This window comes from Mus musculus, chromosome 13 (genome assembly GCF_000001635.26).
Source record: "Mus musculus strain C57BL/6J chromosome 13, GRCm38.p6 C57BL/6J".
Lineage (NCBI taxonomy): Eukaryota > Metazoa > Chordata > Mammalia > Rodentia > Muridae > Mus > Mus musculus.
This window is the reverse complement of record NC_000079.6, coordinates 7,882,959-7,902,181: the sequence shown is the minus strand read 5'-3', so window position 1 is coordinate 7,902,181 and position 19,223 is coordinate 7,882,959.

Below are 19,223 nucleotides of genomic sequence, written 5' to 3'. Positions count from 1 at the left end.
CCTCCATTGGGGGCCGTGTGATCCATCCAATAGCTGAGTGCGATCATCCATTTCTGTGTTTGCTAGGCCTTGGCATAGTCTCACAAGAGACAGCTATATCTGGGTCCTTTCAGCAAAATCTTGCTAGTGTATGCAATGGTGTCAGCGTTTGGAAGCTGATTATGGGATGGATCCCTGCATATGGCAATCACTAGATGGTCCATCCTTTCGTCACAGCTCCACATTTTGTCTCTGTAACTCCTTCCATGGGTGTTTTGTTCCCATTTCTAAAAAGGGGCAAAGTGTCCACACTTTGGTCTTCGTTCTTATTGAATTTCATGTGTTTAGCAAATTGTATCTTATATCTTGGGTATCCTAAGTTTCTAGGCTAACAGGGAATTATCAACTACACCAACAATCACCCATCTGTGTTTTTTTTCTCACCTGATTGTATTGAAATATTTTACATGTGCTTAATTGCCCATACATGTCCAGACCCTTTAAATTGTTGGTAAGAAGGTACTTTACTGCCCTTCTGATTGACTCCAGCTCTGGGCCACCTTGGGCACAAACTAGGCAGATGCTTCCTTGGTCCTCAGAGGACTCTCCACGCCACAGGCCCCCTAGCATGCCCAGGACCTTAGGATCACTGGTGAGTAGAACACAACATCTGTCCCAAATCAATCATGAAGGGCCTGTGACAGCAGGGGTAAGGACACAGGAGCCCTGTCTGACAAGCAGCTCTGGTTCCTTCTCATTGGTGCTGGTATACATTGGTTTTGAACACACCAGACAGCCCCACAGTCCCCAGTGGTGACACCAATTCCAGGCACTGTAACACTCCCAGGATCTTAGGATTTCAGGATACCAGGAGCTTTTCCACACTAGGATCCCAGGGTCTCAGAGGAAGTTTGACTCTCAAGAACTCTGACACACCGAGAATCTCAGGTTCACAAGAGCCTGGAATCACAGGATCACAGAGAAAGCTGTGCTCTGAGAAGTCCTGAATCAACTGGGATTTTAGGAAGGACAGGCCCCAATCAGATATTTTGAGGGCAGCAAGCACTTGAGATAATCAGATGGCAGGAGGCAAGCTTAAAAACAAAAGCAACAGAAACCAAGGTTATTTGGCATCATCAGAACCAAACTCTCCCACCAGAATAAGTTCTGGATACACCATCATACAGGAAAGGCAAGATATGGATCTAAAGTCACTTCTCATGATGATGATGGAGGACTTTAAGAAGGAAATAAATAGAAGTTGGGGATTTAGCTCAGTGGTAGAGTGTTTGCCTAGCAATCCCAAGGCCCTGGGTTCAGTCCTCTGCTCTGAAAAAAAAAAAAAAGAAAGAAAGAAAGAAAAAGGAATTAGAAGAAGGAAATAAATAACTCCCTTAAAGAAATACAGGAGAACATAAGTAAATAGCCTTTAAAGGGGAAACACAAAACTCCCTTAAAGAGTTAAAGGAAAACAGTAACAAACAGGTGAAAGAATTGAACAAAACCATCCAGGATCTAAAATGGAAATAGAACCAATAAAGAAATCACAAAGGCACAAAGGGAGACAACTCTGGAGACAGAAATCCTGGGAAAGAAATCAGGAACCATAAAAGCGAACATCACCAACAGAATACAAGAGATGGAATGTGGGAAGCCACATGTGCCTTTGCAGAGTGGCACTGACTACTGCTGGCCACCATGCATAAGTTTGGACAAACAACCAATGTGTACATATGCAGTAAAGTTTTTTGCAAAGACACTGCATGATAATGAGGCTTTGGGAATATAACCAATCAGATGTGAGGCATGCAAATGAGGTATGATAATGAGGCTCTGTGAGGTACAAAGAGAGAGTAGCCAATCAGATGAGGAACATGCAAATGAGGCTTAGTGCATAACCAATCCGGGTGTGAGACACGCCTCTCCTAGGCCTATATAAGCAGCACCAGTTCTGGGCTCGGGGTCTCTTCGCCTCTGCAATCAAGCTCTCCCAATAAACGTATGCAGAAGGATCCTGTTGCAGCGTCGTTCTTGCTGGTCGAGTCGGGCGTGCGCAAGAATGGAAGAGAGAATTTCAGATGCAGAAGATTCCATGGAAAACATGGACACAACAATCAAAGAAAATGCAAAATGCAAAAAAAATCCTAACTCAAAATATCCAGGAAATCCAGGACACAATGAGAAGACCAGACCTAAGGATAATAAGCATAGATGAGAATAAAGATTTTCAACGTAAAGGGCCAGTAAATATCTTCAACAAAATTATAGAAGAAAATTTCCCTAACCTAAAGAGAGATGCCCATGAACATACAAGAAGGCTACAGAAATCCAAATAGACTGGACCAGAAAAGAAATTCCTCTTGACACATAATAATCAGAACAACAAATACACTTAGTAAAGATAGAATATTAAAAGCAGTAAGGGAAAAAGGTCAAGTAACATATTAAGGCAGATGTATTAGAATTACACCAGAGACAGCCGGCCACCATCCCGACCAGAGGACAGGTGTCCGCCTGGCTTGGGAGGCGGCCTCAGCCTCAGGAGCAGCGGTCGCCATCTTGGTTCTGGGACTCAGCAGAACTTAGGAAATTAGTCTGAACAGGTTAGAGGGTGCGCCAGAGAACCGGTCAGCTTCTGGGACAGGCAGAAGCACAGAGCCACTGAGGCAGTACCCTTTGCAGGCTGCAGACAGCCGGCCACCATCCGGACCAGAGGACAGGTGTCGGCCTGGCTCGGGAGGCGGCCTCAGTCTCAGGAGCAGCAGTCGCCATCTTGGTTCTAGGACTCCTTGGAGCTTAGGAATTTAGTCTGCACAGGTGAGAGTCTGCACCACAGAAGCTGACAGCTTCTGGGAACTGCCAAAGCAACACAGCTTCTGAGAAAGGCCCTGTTTTGGGCTTTCTTCTTCGACCAGGAGGAGGTCCAAAAACAAGATATCTGCGCACCTTCCCTGTAAGAGAGCTTGCCAGCAGAGAGTGCTCTGAGCACTGAAACTCAGAGGAGAGAATCTGTCACCCAGGTCTGCTGAGAGACGGTAACAGAATCACCAGAAGAACAATCTCTAAACAGAGTCAACTTTAACTACTAACTCCAGAGATTACCAGATGGCGAAAGGTAAACGTAGGAATCCTACTAACAGGAACCAAGACCACTCACCATCATCAGAACCCAGCACTCCCACTTCGCCCAGTCCAGGGCACCCCAACACACCCGAAAACATAGACCTAGATTTAAAAGCATATCTCATGATGATGGTAGAGGACATCAAGAAGGACTTTAATAAATCACTTAAAGAAATACAGGAGAACACTGCTAAAGAGTTACAAGTCCTTAAAGAAAAACAGGAAAACACAATCAAACAGGTAGAAGTCCTTACAGAAAAAGAGGAAAAAACATACAAACAGGTGATGGAAATGAACAAAACCATACTAGACCTAAAAAGGGAAGTAGACACAATAAAGAAAACTCAAAGTGAGGCAACACTGGAGATAGAAACCCTAGGAAAGAAATCTGGAACCATAGATTTGAGCATCAGCAACAGAATACAGACATGGAAGAGAGAATCTCAGGTGCAGAAGATTCCATAGAGAACATCGGCACAACAATCAAAGAAAATGGAAAATGCAAAAAGATCCTAACTCAAAATATCCAGGAAATCCAGAACACAATGAGAAGACCAAACCTACGGATAATAGGAGTGGATGAGAATGAAGATTTTCAGCTCAAAGGACCAGCAAACATCTTCAACAAAATTATTGAAGAAAACTTCCCAAATATAAAGAAAGAGATACCTATGAACATACAAGAAGCCTACAGAACTCCAAATAGACTGGACCAGAAAAGAAATTCCTCCCTACACATAATAATCAGAACAACAAAGGCACTAAATAAAGATAGAATACTAAAAGCAGTAAGGGAAAAAGGTCAAGTAACATACAAAGGCAAGCCTATCAGAATTACACCAGATTTTTCACCAGAGACTATGAAAGCCAGAAGAGCCTGGACAGATGTTATACAGACACTAAGAGAACACAAATTCCAGCCCAGGCTACTATACCCAGCCAAACTCTCAATTACCATAGATGGAGAAACCAAAGTGTTCCACGACAAAACCAAATTCACACATTATCCCTCCACGAATCCAGCCCTTCAAAGGTTAATAACAGAAAAAAACCAATACAAGAACGGGAACAATGCCCTAGAAAAAACAAGAAGGTAATCCCTCAACAAACCTAAAAGAAGACAGCCACAAGAACAGAATGCTAACTTTAACAACAAAAATAACAGGAAGCAACAATTACTTTTCCTTAATATCTCTTAACATCAATGGTCTCAACTCCCCAATAAAAAGACATAGACTAACAAACTGGCTACACAAACAAGACCCAACATTTTGCTGTTTACAGGAGACACATCTCAGAGAAAAAGATAGACACTACCTCAGAATAAAAGGCTGGAAAACAATTTTCCAAGCAAATGGTATGAAGAAACAAGCTGGAGTAGCCATCCTAATATCTGATAAGATTGACTTCCAACCCAAAGTCATCAAAAAAGACAAGGAGGGGCACTTCATACTCATCAAAGGCAAAATCCTCCAAGAGGAACTCTCAATTCTGAATATCTATGCTCCAAATGTAATGGCAGCCACATTCATTAAAGAAACTTTAGTAAAGCTCAAAGCACACATTGCACCTCACACAATAATAGTGGGAGACTTCAACACACCACTTTCACCAATGGACAGATCATGGAAACAGAAACTAAACAGGGACACACTGAAACTAACAGAAGTGATGAAACAAATGGATCTGACAGATATCTACAGAACATTTTATCCTAAAATAAAAGGACATACCTTCTTCTCAGCACCTCATGGTACCTTCTCCAAAATTGACCACATAATAGGTCACAAAACAGGTCTCAACAGATTCAAAAATATTGAAATTGTCCCATGTATCCTATCAGATCACCATGCACTAAGGCTGATCTTCAATAACAAAAAAAAAATAACAGAAAGCCAACACTCACGTGGAAACTAAACAACACTCTTCTCAACGATACCTTGGTCAAGGAAGGAATAAAGAAAGAAATTAAAGACTTTTTAGAGTTTAATGAAAATGAAGCCACAAAGTACCCAAACCTTTGGGACACAATGAAAGCATTTCTAAGAGGGAAACTCATAGCTCTGAGTGCCTCCAAGAAGAAACGGGAGAGAGCACATACTAGCAGCTTGACAACACATCTAAAAGCTCTAGAAAAAAAGGAAGCAAATTCACCCAAGAGGAGTAGACGGCAGGAAATAATCAAACTCAGGGGTTAAATCAACCAAGTGGAAACAAGAAGAACTATTCAAAGAATTAACCAAACGAGGAGTTGGTTCTTTGAGAAAATCAACAAGATAGATAAACCATTAGCTAGACTCACTAGAGGGCACAGGGACAAAATCCTAATTAACAAAATCAGAACTGAAAAGGGAGACATAACAACAGATCCTGAAGAAATCCAAAACACCATCAGATCCTTCTACAAAAGGCTATACTCAACAAAACTGGAAAACCTGGACAAAATGGACAAATTTCTGGACAGATACCAGGTACCAAAGTTGAATCAGGATCAAGTTGACCTTCTAAACAGTCCCATATCCCCTAAAGAAATAGAAGCAGTTATAAATAGTCTCCCAGCCAAAAAAAGCCCAGGACCAGACAAGTTTAGTGCAGAGTTCTATCAGACCTTCAAAGAAGATCTAATTCCAGTTCTGCACAAACTTTTTCACAAGATAGAAGTAGAAGGAACTCTACCCAACTCATTTTATGAAGCCACTATTACTCTGATACCTAAACCACAGAAAGATCCAGCAAAGATAGAGAACTTCAGACCAATTTCTCTTATGAATATTGATGCAAAAATCCTCAATAAAATTCTCGCTAATCGACTCCAAGAACACATTAAAGCAATCATCCATCCTGACCAAGTAGGTTTTATTCCAGGGATGCAGGGATGGTTTAATATACAAAAATCCATCAATTTAATCCATTATATAAACAAACTCAAAGACAAAAACCACTTGATCATCTCGTTAGATGCAGAAAAAGCATTTGACAAGATCCAACACCCATTCATGATAAAAGTTCTGGAAAGATCAGGAATTCAAGGCCCATAACTAAACATGATAAAAGCAATCTACAGCAAACCAGTAGCCAACATCAAAGTAAATGGAGAGAAGCTAGAAGCAATCCCACTAAAATCAGGGACTAGACAAGGCTGCCCACTTTCTCCCTACCTTTTCAACATAGTACTTGAAGTATTAGCCAGAGCAATTCGACAACAAAAAGGAGATCAAGGGGATACAAATTGGAAAGGAGGAAGTCAAAATATCACTTTTTGCAGATGATATGATAGTATATATAAGTGACCCTAAAAGTTCCACCAGAGAACTCCTAAACCTGATAAACAGCTTCGGTGAAGTAGCTGGATATAAAATTAACTCAAACAAGTCAATGGCCTTTCTCTACACAAAGAATAAACAGGCTGAGAAAGAAATTAGGGAAACAACACCCTTCTCAATAGTCACAAATAATATAAAATATCTCGGCGTGACTCTAACTAAGGAAGTGAAAGATCTGTATGATAAAAACTTCAAGTCTCTGAAGAAAGAAATTAAAGAAGATCTCAGAAGATGGAAAGATCTCCCATGCTCATGGATTGGCAGGATCAACATTGTAAAAATGGCTATCTTGCCAAAAGCAATCTACAGATTCAATGCAATCCCCATCAAAATTCCAACTCAATTCTTCAACGAATTAGAAGGAGCAATTTGCAAATTCATCTGGAATAACAAAAAACCTAGGATAGCAAAAACTCTTCTCAAGGATAAAAGAACCTCTGGTGGAATCACCATGCCTGACCTAAAGCTTTACTACAGATCAATTGTGGTAAAAACTGCATGGTACTGGTATAGAAACAGACAAGTAGACCAATGGAATAGAATTGAAGACCCAGAAATGAACCCACACACGTATGGTCACTTGATCTTCGACAAGGGAGCTAAAACCATCCAGTGGAAGATAGACAGCATTTTCAACAATTGGTGCTGGCACAACTGGTTGTTATCATGTAGAAGAATGCGAATCGATCCATACTTATCTCCTTGTACTAAGGTCAAATCTAAATGGATCAAAGAACTTCACATAAAACCAAAGACAATCAAACTTATAGAGGAGAAAGTGGGGAAAAGCCTTGAAGATATGGGTACATTGGAAATATTCCTGAACATAACAGCAATGGCTTGTGCTGTAAGATTGAGAATTGACAAATGGGACCTAATGAAACTCCAAAGTTTCTGCAAGGCAAAAGACACCGTCAGTAAGACAAAAAGACCACCAACAGATTGGGAAAGGATCTTTACCTATCCTAAATCAGATAGCGGACTAATATCCAACATATATAAAGAACTCAAGAAGGTGGACTTCAGAAAAGCAAATAACCCCATTAAAAAATGGGGCTCAGAACTGAACAAAGAATTCTCACCTGAGGAATACCGAATGGCAGAGAAGCACCTGAAAAAATGTTCAACATCCTTAATCATCAGGGAAATGCAAATCAAAACAACCCTGAGATTCCACCTCACACCAGTCAGAATGGCTAAGATCAAAAATTCAGGTGACAGGAGATGCTGGCGAGGATGTGGAGAAAGAGGAACACTCCTCCATTGTTGGTGGGATTGCAGGCTTGTACAACCACTCTGGAAATCCGTCTGGCGGTTCCTCAGAAAATTGGACATAGTACTACCGGAGGATCCAGCAATACCTCTCCTGGGCATATATCCAGAAGATGTGCCAACTGGTAAGAAGGACACATGCTCCACTATGTTCATAGTAGCCTTATTTATAATAGCCAGAAGCTGGAAAGAACCCAGATGCCCCTCAACATAGGAATGGATACAGAAAATGTGGTACATCTACACAATGGAGTACTACTCAGCTATTAAAAAGAATGAATTTATGAAATTCCTAGCCAAATGGATGGACCTGGAGGGCATCATCCTGAGTGAGGTAACACATTCACAAAGGAACTCACACAATATGTACTCACTGATAAGTGGATATTAGCCCAAAACCTAGGATACCCAAGATATAAGATACAATTTCCTAAACACATGAAACTCAAGAAAAATGAAGACTGAAGTGTGGACACTATGCCCCTCCTTAGAAGTGGGAACAAAACACCCTTGGAAGGAGTTACAGAGACAAAGTTTGGAGCTGACATGAAAGGATGGACCATGTAGAGACTGCCATATCCAGGGATCCACCCCATAATCAGCATCCAAACGCTGACACCATTGCATACACTAGCAAGATTTTATTGAAAGGACCCAGATGTAGCTGTCTCTTGTGAGACTATGCCGGGGCCTAGCAAACACAGAAGTGGATTCTCACAGTCAGCTAATGGATGGATCACAGGGCTCCCAATGGAGGAGCTAGAGAAAGTACCCAAGGAGCTAAAGGGATCTGCAACCCTATAGGTGGATCAACATTATGAACTAACCAGTACCCCGGAGCTCTTGACTCTAGCTGCATATGTATCAAAAGATGGCCTAGTCGGCCATCACTGGAAAGAGAGGCCCATTGGACACGCAAACTTTATATGCCCCAGAACAGGGGAATGCCAGGGCCAAAAAGGGGGAGTGGGCGGGTAGGGGAGTGGGGGTGGGTGGGTATGGGGGACTTTTGGTATAGCATTGGAAATGTAAATGAGCTAAATACCTAATTAAAAAAAATTAATAAAAAAAATTAAAAAAAAAAAAGAATTACACCAGACTTCTCATCAGAGACTATGAAAGCCAGAAGATCCTGGACAGATGTTATACAGACCCTAAGAGAACACAAATGCCAGCCCAAGCTATGATAACTAGCAAAACTCTCAATTACCATAGGTGGAGAAGCCAAAGTATTCCATGACAAAACCAAATTCACACAATATCTTTCCAGGAATCCAGCCCTTCAAAGAATAATAAAGGGAAAACTCCAACACAAGTAGGGAAATGACATCCTAGAAAAAGCAAGAAAGTAATTCTTCAACAAACCTAAAAGATGATAGCCTCAAGAACAGAATCACAACCCTAACAACAAAAATAATAGGAAGTAACAATCACTTTTCCTTAATATCTCTTAATATCAATGGACTCAATTCCCAATAAAAAAGACATAGACTAACACACTGGCTATATAAATAAACAGGACCCAATATTTTGCTGAATACTGGAAAACCACCTCAGGGACAAAGACAGACACTACCTCAGAGTAAAAGGCTGGAAAACAATTTTCCAAGCAAATTGTCTGAAGACACAAGCTGGAGTATCCATTCTAATACCAAATAAAATCAACTTCCAACCCAAAGTTATCAAAAAAGACACAAAGGAGCACTTTATACTAATCAAACATAAAATCTTCCAAGAAGAACACTCAATTCTGAATATCTTTGCTCCAAATGCAAGGGCATTCTCATTCATTAAAGAAACTTTAGTAAAGCTCAAAGCACACACTGCACCAAACACAATAATAGTGGGAGACTTTAACACCCCACTCTCAACAATGGACAGTTCCAGGAAAGAGAAACTAAACAGAGACACATTGAAAGTAACAGAAGTTATGAAACAAATTGATTTAACAGATATCAACAGAACATTTTATCCTAAAACAAAAGGATATACCTTCTTCTCAGCAACTCATGGTATCTCCTCCAAAATAGTCCATATTAACAGTCACAAAACAGGCCTCAACAGGTACAAAAATATTGAAATTATCCCATTCATCTAATCAGATCTCAAAAGACTAAGGCTGATCTTCAATAATAACATTAATAGAAAGTAACATTGACATGGAAGCTGAACCATACTCCACTCCATGATAACTTGGTTAAGGAAGAAATAAAGAAAGAAATTAAAGACTTTTAGATTTTAATGAAAATGAAGCCCCAACATACCCAAAATAATGGGATACAATGAAAGTAGGCCTAAGAGGAAAATTCATAGCTCTGAGTGCCTCCAAAAAGAAACTAGAGAGAGCACACACTAGCAGCTTGACAACACACCTAAAAGCTCTAGAACAAAAGAAAGCAAATTTAACCAAGAGGAGTAGAGGGCAGGAAATAATCAAACTCGGGGCTGAAATTAATCAAATAGAAACAAAAAGAACTATACAAGGAAGCAACCAAACTAGGAGCTGGTTTTAACAAGATAGAAAATCACTTAGCCAGGCTAACAAGAGGGCACAGGAACAGTATCCTAATTAACAAAATCAGGAATGAAAAGAGAGACATAACAAGAGAACCTGAGGAAATCAAAAGCATCATCAGAACCTACTAAAAGGCTATAATCAACAAAACTAGAAAATCTGGATGAAATATACAATTTTCTAGACAGGTACCAGGTGCCAAAGTTTTTTTGGGATGAGATTAACAATCTAAACAGCCCCATATCCCATAAAGAAATAAAAGAATTCATTGTCTCCAAAACTGAAAAAAGCCCAGGACCAGATGGGTTTAGTGCAGAGTTCTATAAGATCTTCAAGAAGACCTAGTTCCAATTCTCCTCAAACTATTCCACAAAATAGAAACAGAAGGTACTCTACACAATTTGTTCTATGAAGCCACAATTACTCTGATACCTAAACCACATAATGACCCAACAAAGAGAGAATTTCAGGCTAATTTCCCTTATGAATATTAATGCAAAAATACTCAATAAAATTCTCACAAACAGAATCCAAGAACACATCAAAACAATCATCCATCATGATCAAGTAGGCTTAATTCCAGGGATGTAGGGATGGTTTAATATATGGAAATCTACCAACATAATCAAACTCAAAGACAAAAAACATATGATCATCTGGTTAGATGCTGAGAAATCATTTGACAAAACACAACACCCCTTCATGATAAAAGTCATGGAAAGATCAGGAATTCAAGGCCCATACCTAAACATGATAAAAGCAATCTACAGCAAACCAGTAGCCAACATCAAACTAAATGGAGAGAAACTCGAGGCAATTCCACTAAAATCAGGGACTAGACAAGGCTGCCCACTTTCTCCCTACCTATTCAATATAGTACTTGAAGTCCTGGCCAGAGCAATTTGAAAACAAAAGTATATCAAGGGGATACAAATTGTAAAGAAAGAAGTCAAATATCACTACTTGCAGATAATATGATAGTATATATAAGTGACCTTGAAAATTCCACCAGAGAACTCCTAAACCTGATAAACAGCTTCAGTGCAGTAGCTGGATATAAAATTAACTCAAATCAGTGGCTTTTCTCTACATAAAGGATAAACAGGATGAAAAAGAAATTAGGGAAACAACACCCTTCACAATAGTCACAAATAATATAAAATACCTTGGTGTGACTCTAACTAAGGAAGTGAAAGATCTATATGATAAGAACTTCAAGTCTCTGAGGAAAAAATTCAAAGAAGATCTCAGAAGATGGAAACATCTCCCATGCTCATAGATTATCAGGATTAATATAGTAAAAATGGCTACCTTGCTGAAAGCAACCTACAGATTCAATCCAATTCCCATCAAAATTCCAACTCAATTCTTCACCAAGTTACAAAGGGAAATTTGCAAATAATCTGGGATAACAATAAACCTAGGATAGCAAAATCTCTTCTCAACAATAAATGAAACTCTGACAGAATCACCATCCTTCACCTCAAGCTGTACTACAGAGCAATTGTGATAAAAACTGCATGGTACTGGTATAGCAACAGACAAGTAGACCAATGGAATAAAATTGAAGACCCAGAAATGAACCCACACACCTATGGTCACTTGATCTTTGACAAGGGAGCTGAAACCATCCAGTGGGAAAAAGACAGCATTTTCAACAAATGTTGCTGGCACAACTGGCTGTTATCATGTAGAAGAATGCGAATTGATCCATTCTTAAGTCATTGTACAAAGCTCATATCTTAGTGGTCGAAGGCACTCCACATAAAACCAGAGACACTGAAACTTATAGAGAAGAATGTGGGGAAAAGCCTCAAAGATATGGGCATAGGGGAAAAATTCCTGATTAGAACAGCAATGGCTTGTTCTGTAAGATCGAGAATTGACAAATGGAACCTCATAAAATTGCACAGCTTCTGTAAGGCAAAAGACACCGTCAATAAGACAAAAAGGCCACCAATAGATTGGGAAAGGATCTTTACCAATCCTAAATCAGATAGGGGACTAATATCCAATATATTTAAAGAACTTAAGAAAGTGAACTCCAGAAAATCAAATAACCCTATTAAAAAGTAATGGTACACAGCTAAACAAAGAATTCAAGAATTCTCACTTGAATTCAGTATTCAATTGAGGAACACTGAATGGCTGAGAAGCACCTGAAAAAATGTTCAATATCCTTAATCATCAGGGAAATGCAAATCAAAACAACTCTGAGATTCCACCTCACACCTGTCAGAATAGCTAAGATCAAAAACTCATGTGACAGCAGATGTTGGCGAGGATTTGGAGAAAGAGGAACACTTTTCCATTGCTGGTGGGATTGCAAGCTTGTACAACCACTCTGGAAATCAGTTTGGTGCTTCCTGAGAAAATTGGACATAGGACTACTAGAAGATCCAGCAATACCTCTCCTAGGCATATACCCAGAAGATGTTCCAACTTATAATAAGAACACATGCTCCACTATGTTCATAGCAGCTTTATTTATAATAACCAGAAGCTGGAAAGAATCTAGATGTCCCTCAACAGAACAATGGATACAGAAAATGTGGTACATTTACAACATGGAGTACTACTCAGCTGTTAAAATTCTTAGGCAAATGGATGGATCTAGGGCATATCATCCTGAGTTAGGTAACCCAATCACAAAAGATCCTACATGGTATGCATTCACTGATAAGATGATATTAGCCCAGAAACTTAGAATATCCAAGATACAATTTGCAAAACACATTAAACTTAAGAAGAAGGAAGACCAAAGTGTGGATACTTTGTTCCTTATTAGAATGGGGAACAAAATACCCAAATAAAGAGTTACAGTTAAAGTTCAGAGCAGAGCCTGAAGGAATGATCATCCAGGGACTGCCCCACTTGGGAATCTATCCCATAAACAACCACCAAACCCAGACATTAGGCAGATGCCAATAAGACCCTGCTGACAAGAGCCTGATATAGCTGTCTCCTGTGAGGCTGTGCCAGTGCCTGGCAAATACTGAAGTGGGTGCTCACAGTCATTCACTGGACAGAGCACAAGGTCCCCAGTGAAGGAGCCAGAGAAAATACCCAGGGAGCTGAAGGTGTCTTAAGCCTCATAGGAGGAAAATCAATATGAACTAAGCAGTAACCCCAGAGCTCCTTGGAACTATACCACCAATCAAAAAAAAAATAAATAAATAAAAATAAATAAAACATGGTGGAATATGTGGCTCTAGCTTTATATGTAGCAGAGGATGGCCCAGTAGGTCATCAATGGGAGGAGTGATCCTTGGTCTTGTGAAGGCTCTATGCTCCAGTATAGGGGAAAGCCAGGATCAGGAATGGGAGGGAGTGGGTTGGGGAGTAGGGGGGGGAGTTCTAGGGGATAGGGGTCTTTCAGAGAAGAAACTAGGAAATGGGATAACATTTGAAATGTAAATAAAGAAAATATCTTAAAAAAAAAGAAATGTGATGCATAAATACAAACTATATCTCAGCCATTTAAAATAAAATTACTAAACTTGAAAGAAAGGAATTAATAAGTTAAAATTGGGTATGAGTATTAGGTAGTAGGTCCAATCCAATTTGCTTGGTGTCCTTAAAAGAAGAGGTAATGGCAGAAGGACTGAGAGCAATGGTAACATATGAGGTCACAGAGAGGCTACCAAGTAGAGAGTTTTTGGGAAAGGCCATCTCTGATAGCATACTGATCTTAGACTCCAGTTGGAAGTATGGAAAAATAAATCTCTGTTATTAAAACAAAAAAACAAAAAAATAAAAACAACAAAAAAGAGGAGGTACTTTACCCCTTTAAATCACAGTCAAGTGTATTCTAAGTATATTTCAAGAGAAATAGATGTAATTGAACTAAACAAAATATAATTTAAAGTAGTTTTCAAGAAATGAAAAATCCATTTTTTTATAATAAGTGTTTACTTATATCTAGATATTTACTGTTACCAATTATGTGACTAGAAAAACAACAACATCGTTTTTACAATACATTATTAACAGTAAGTACTGGGGCCGGGTGGTGGTGGTGCATGCCTTTAATCCTAGCACTTGGGAGGCAGAGGCAGGCGGATTTCTGAGTTTGATGCCAACCTGGTCTACAAAGTGAGTTCTAGGACAGCCAGGGCTATATATAGAAACTCTGTCTCAAACAAAACCAAAAAACCCAAACAAACAAAAAACAAACAAACAAACAAAGTAAGTACTGGAAAAATATGTTTAAATGAGTTAATACTGAATCACTTTGATAATTTCATGTAGAAATTAAATCTTAATGGTTTTTAAATATCTGAATGGATACAACATTAAAAATTTTAAGAAGAAAACAAAGATACCAAAGCGCCTTTTGTTTCTTGTGTGTAATTACCAGGTGAAGATAATTGTTCTTAGGTGATTTAAACTCATCAGCTTCTATATAAACTGGCTCTACTATAAAGACATGAGTAATGAATATACGTTGATTTATCTGTAAAATTTTCCTTTTCGATGCTGCATAGATTTGTACCCAGGGCCTTGTACATTCTGGGTACAAATCTATCATTAAATCAGTTTAATCATTTTTATCACTAAACTATATATCATATTAAACTTTATATCATTAAACTATAACTACAACCCTAAAATTACCTTTAAAGATCACATGCACTTGTCATAATTTATAATGTTGATGTGCTAGATAGATTTATTATTATTATTATTATTATTATTATTATTATTATTATTATTAATTTACAAACTAATTGTTCCCCCTCCCACTCTCCTTTCCTTCATACATTCTACCACTCCACCTCTCCTTTTCCTCTAAGAGGGTAGCCTCCTGGGTATTGCCCCTCCCTGGGGCATCAAGTAAGTCTCTTCAGGATTAGGCACATCCTCTCCCATTGAGGCAAGACAAGACAATCCTCTACTACATATGTGTTGGGGGCCTTGGACCAGTCCGTGTATGCTCTTTGGTTGGAGGCTTAGTCTCTAGGGGATCCCAGGGGTCCAGGTTAGTTGACACTATTAGTTTTCCTGTAGGGTCTCCATCCCTTTCAGTTCCTTTAATCATTCCCGTACTCTTCCATAGGGGTCCTTGACCTTTGTCCAATGCTTGGCTGGGAGTATCTACATCTGTCTCAGCTACTGTGTAGAGTCTCAGAGGACAGCCATGCTAGGTTTCTATCTCAAGCAGAACATATTCATAGGAGGCAGAGGGAAGGAAGAATCAGGGTGGTAAAGGGGAAAAGGAGGAAAGGATCAGGTATGGGGAGACACAGGAGAGAAGTACAGAGAGACAAGAAAATGGATGGAAATAAATATGCAGCTGCCAGGGTAGGGAGAATCTCTAGAAAGTCTCAGAAACCTGGGATGGGGTGGACCTCAGGACTTAATGATAGTAAACTTAGCCGAAATGCCCAACAGTGAGGATATGACCACCTCCAAAAGTGAGGAAGGGGCCCCAGTGGAGAAAGGGTGACACCTTCACCTTCAAATTTTTTGACCCAAAATTGTTAATTAGTTAATTGTTCTTAACTAATAAAAATGCAGGGACAAAAGTGGAGGAGAGATTGTAGGAATGACAAACCAGTGAGTGGCCCAACTTGGGATACAACCCATGGGTGGGCATCAAACCCTAACACTATTACTGACTGTTCTGTTGTGCTGGACAGTTTTATGTCAACTTGACACAATCTAAAGTCATCTGAGAGGAGGGAACCTCAATAAAGAAAATGCTTTCTCTACAGGAAACCAGTAGCCAACATCAAAGTAAATGGTGAGAAGCTGGAAGCAATCCCACTAAAATCAAGGACTAGACAAGGCTGCCCACTTTCTCTACCTATTCAACATTGTACCCTGATATAGCTGTCTCTTGTGTGTGTGTGTGTGTGTGTGTGTGTGTGTGTGTGTGAGTGTGTGTGTGTGTGTGTTTGTGTGTGTGTGTGTGTGTGTGTGTGTGTGTGTGTGAGAGAGAGAGAGAGAGAGAGAGAGAGAGAGAGAGAGAGAGAGAGAGAGGTTGTACAGTCAGTTCTTTCCTTCACACTCCCATTGGTAAGATGTTCTGGTTTGTCCCTACTTATTGAACATCCTCTGCATTGTAACTGAAGACAGAATGTGACCAGTTAACTCATTCTCATGTCTTCCTATTATGATGCACTGCTTCTCTTTATACTATAAGTGAAAATAAACTTCATTACATTGCCTCTTTTCAAGTATTTCAAAACATATGCCCTCAAATCATTTATTGAAATTCTAATTACAAAGTAATGGTATTGGCAGACAGCTGGGGTATTATGGTAGTAAATCCACTGTGTGGGATTAGTGACCATTAGCATATATATGTTTATATGTATGAACTTACAGATAAAGTGAAATTATCCCAATTGGGCTGAAAAATATTTCCCCCAAGAAGCTTGATCTCTCTATCACTCGCAAGAAACACCTTTTAAAGTTATTAATCAAGGAAATCAAAGGGCCCCAAAAAACAATATAGGTCATTGCTCATGCCATTTTTTGTCTCCCAGAAATGGAAGATAGATTACTATTGCTAAAGGCATCAGGTGCTTTGAACATAAGACCCACAGGATTTTAGCTGGAACTGACATGAAAGGCTTCTCCTTTAGGACTAGCTTTCACATTACAGGAACACGCTATGAATTTTGCCAGTGGAGGGAAGCAAGCAATAGCCCTACCCAGCTACAATACCTATGGAACCCCTGTGATGAGCTGTGTTGCATCATAACCCTAAGAGTACAGCAGTGGAAGTCATATCTTGGTGGTAACCAGCAGCTCTCTGACTGGATTTAACACTCACTTGACATAAGGGAAATCATGGCTGACAATGGAAACATGCACGGCTTGCTTGCATATTTTATCATGAAAACACTGTCTGTGAACCAGAATCAGAGCCCTTGCTGGACCCTAAGAATTGAGGCTTGGACTTCCAGCCTCAAGGACTGTGAAATGTATTTTTATGGGCCTTAAACTATCCAGTCTATGGTACTTCACTATAGGAAGCCAAATGGATTAGTCTGATTATACAACTCAGTGGGTAAAGGTTTTTTCCCATCAACCCTGAAGATATAGTCTCTTCCAGAAACCCCAAATGAGCAAGGAGAGTTAAACATTTTTAACAAAAAGTTGTCCTTTGACTTTTACAGTATATGTGTTTGCATTGGTGCTTGTGGATGTGTGTGTGTGTGAGCATGCACACACACACACACACACACACACATCTAAATTAAGAGGAATAAATTTAAAAGGACCTCTAAGAGAGTAACAGTCTATTGCTATCCCTTATCTAGTTGAATTGTTAATTCATCTGACCCCTAACAGTTAGTCACTGGCTATTTTTATTTTAGGTGTCTATCTCCTGCTTCCTGAGTCCCCTGTCAGCAATCCATTGAGTGAGCATGGGGCTGGGAGACATAAAGCAAAGGCCTATTAAAGTTTTCTCTTAAAAATGCTATGAACTATTCTGTTGTGAAAGGAAATGGGATGAGCTAGACAAGAAGAGCAGATTTCTCCTAGATTCTGCACTTAAGACACACTGAGTTAAAATTTCTTTCACAAAGCAGTTTTGTCTGCCTGAAGAAGAGACATACTCTAAATCGATGTATAAAAATGAGATGGCACATGTTGCTTGAAAAGATCCTGGGTTAGCAGGTCTCAAAACGTCCCTTGTTATTGCCACTTTTTTCTTGTGTTGCTTTTTAGTATCATTTCCTGTAAAATCCCATTTACCATCTCACAGGTACCTATATAAACACATCAACTTGAGTAGTATTTATTCTAAACTCACTAAATTTTTCCATTTTTATACTGAAGTGATATTCTATTTAGGTAATAAGTGGACACTTCCATAGTATAGCACTCTTCAGTGTTCAGGAGGAAATCTCTTTGGGATCAGTCGTTCTTTCAAGTGCACTCTAGCATGCTGGGGTCACTGCAGAAGGTGGTTCTGTGTCAATGACTTTCTAGCTTCCATGTCTTATAAGTAGGTACAGTTTGACTCAAAGATATGGAATAAACAGTAAGGGTTCTTTTCAGTTCCTAGCTAGCATTGTGTACTTATGACAATGGTTTAAAGTTACTTACTTATGTGATCCTCCACTAGCATAGAGAGATTTGTAAGAATGGAATTTTAAGGCTTGGGATATAGCTCAATTGGTGGAGTGCTTGCCTAATATGCATGAAACCTTGAGTTTGATTCCCTAGCACCATATCAAACTGAACTTGGTGGTGCACGAATTTAATACCAGCACTCAGAAGATGGAGACAGGAGAGTCAGGAGTTTGAAGTCAAGTTAGCCCACATGGTATGTTCAAGGCTTGCTTGAGCTGCATGAGAATGCTTTCTCTTAACTAGAATAACGAGACATTTTATTCATTTTTATATTTTTAGAACCTGTCAATGAAACTGACAGTCTTCTCAAAGGATGAATAAAAATTGAATCAAAGCCAATCTGGATGGAAAGCAATGCTTGCGGACCACTGAAGCTGATTATACATGTGTTCTGAAATCAGATTAGTATACAAATTAAAAATCAAGAATGCTTACTTGTAGCTGTTAAAAGTTAAATGATTCCCTGCAGTAAGTGTTTTACACACTCTATAGCACTCAGTGCTGCTATTAACTGCACTTGATCTCCTAATGTTCTAGGATCCACTGAACATGGATGGTGGGCATAGCTGATAGCAATAGTATAGTTTTCTGTCCAATATAGGAGTAAATGACCAAAGCAGGTCAAGTGGTCAGAAATGAAATTGTATAAAATGAGAAGTGATATTGAATGGAAAGAGTTACCACCATGCTATACTCACAAAATCCTTAGTGATTTTCTCACTTTATTCCATTACTTTTAGCTGCTATCTGGGCTTGGTATTGTCTCATGTTAGAAGCAGAGTTCAGTAGATATGAAAAGGAGAGATACTAAGAGTTCATACAAAATAGGGAAATCCAGAGCACAGATTTTGTATTCAAATTATTTTTGTTCTCATCACAATAAACTAGGGACATTGGGCAGGAGACATGCACATGGA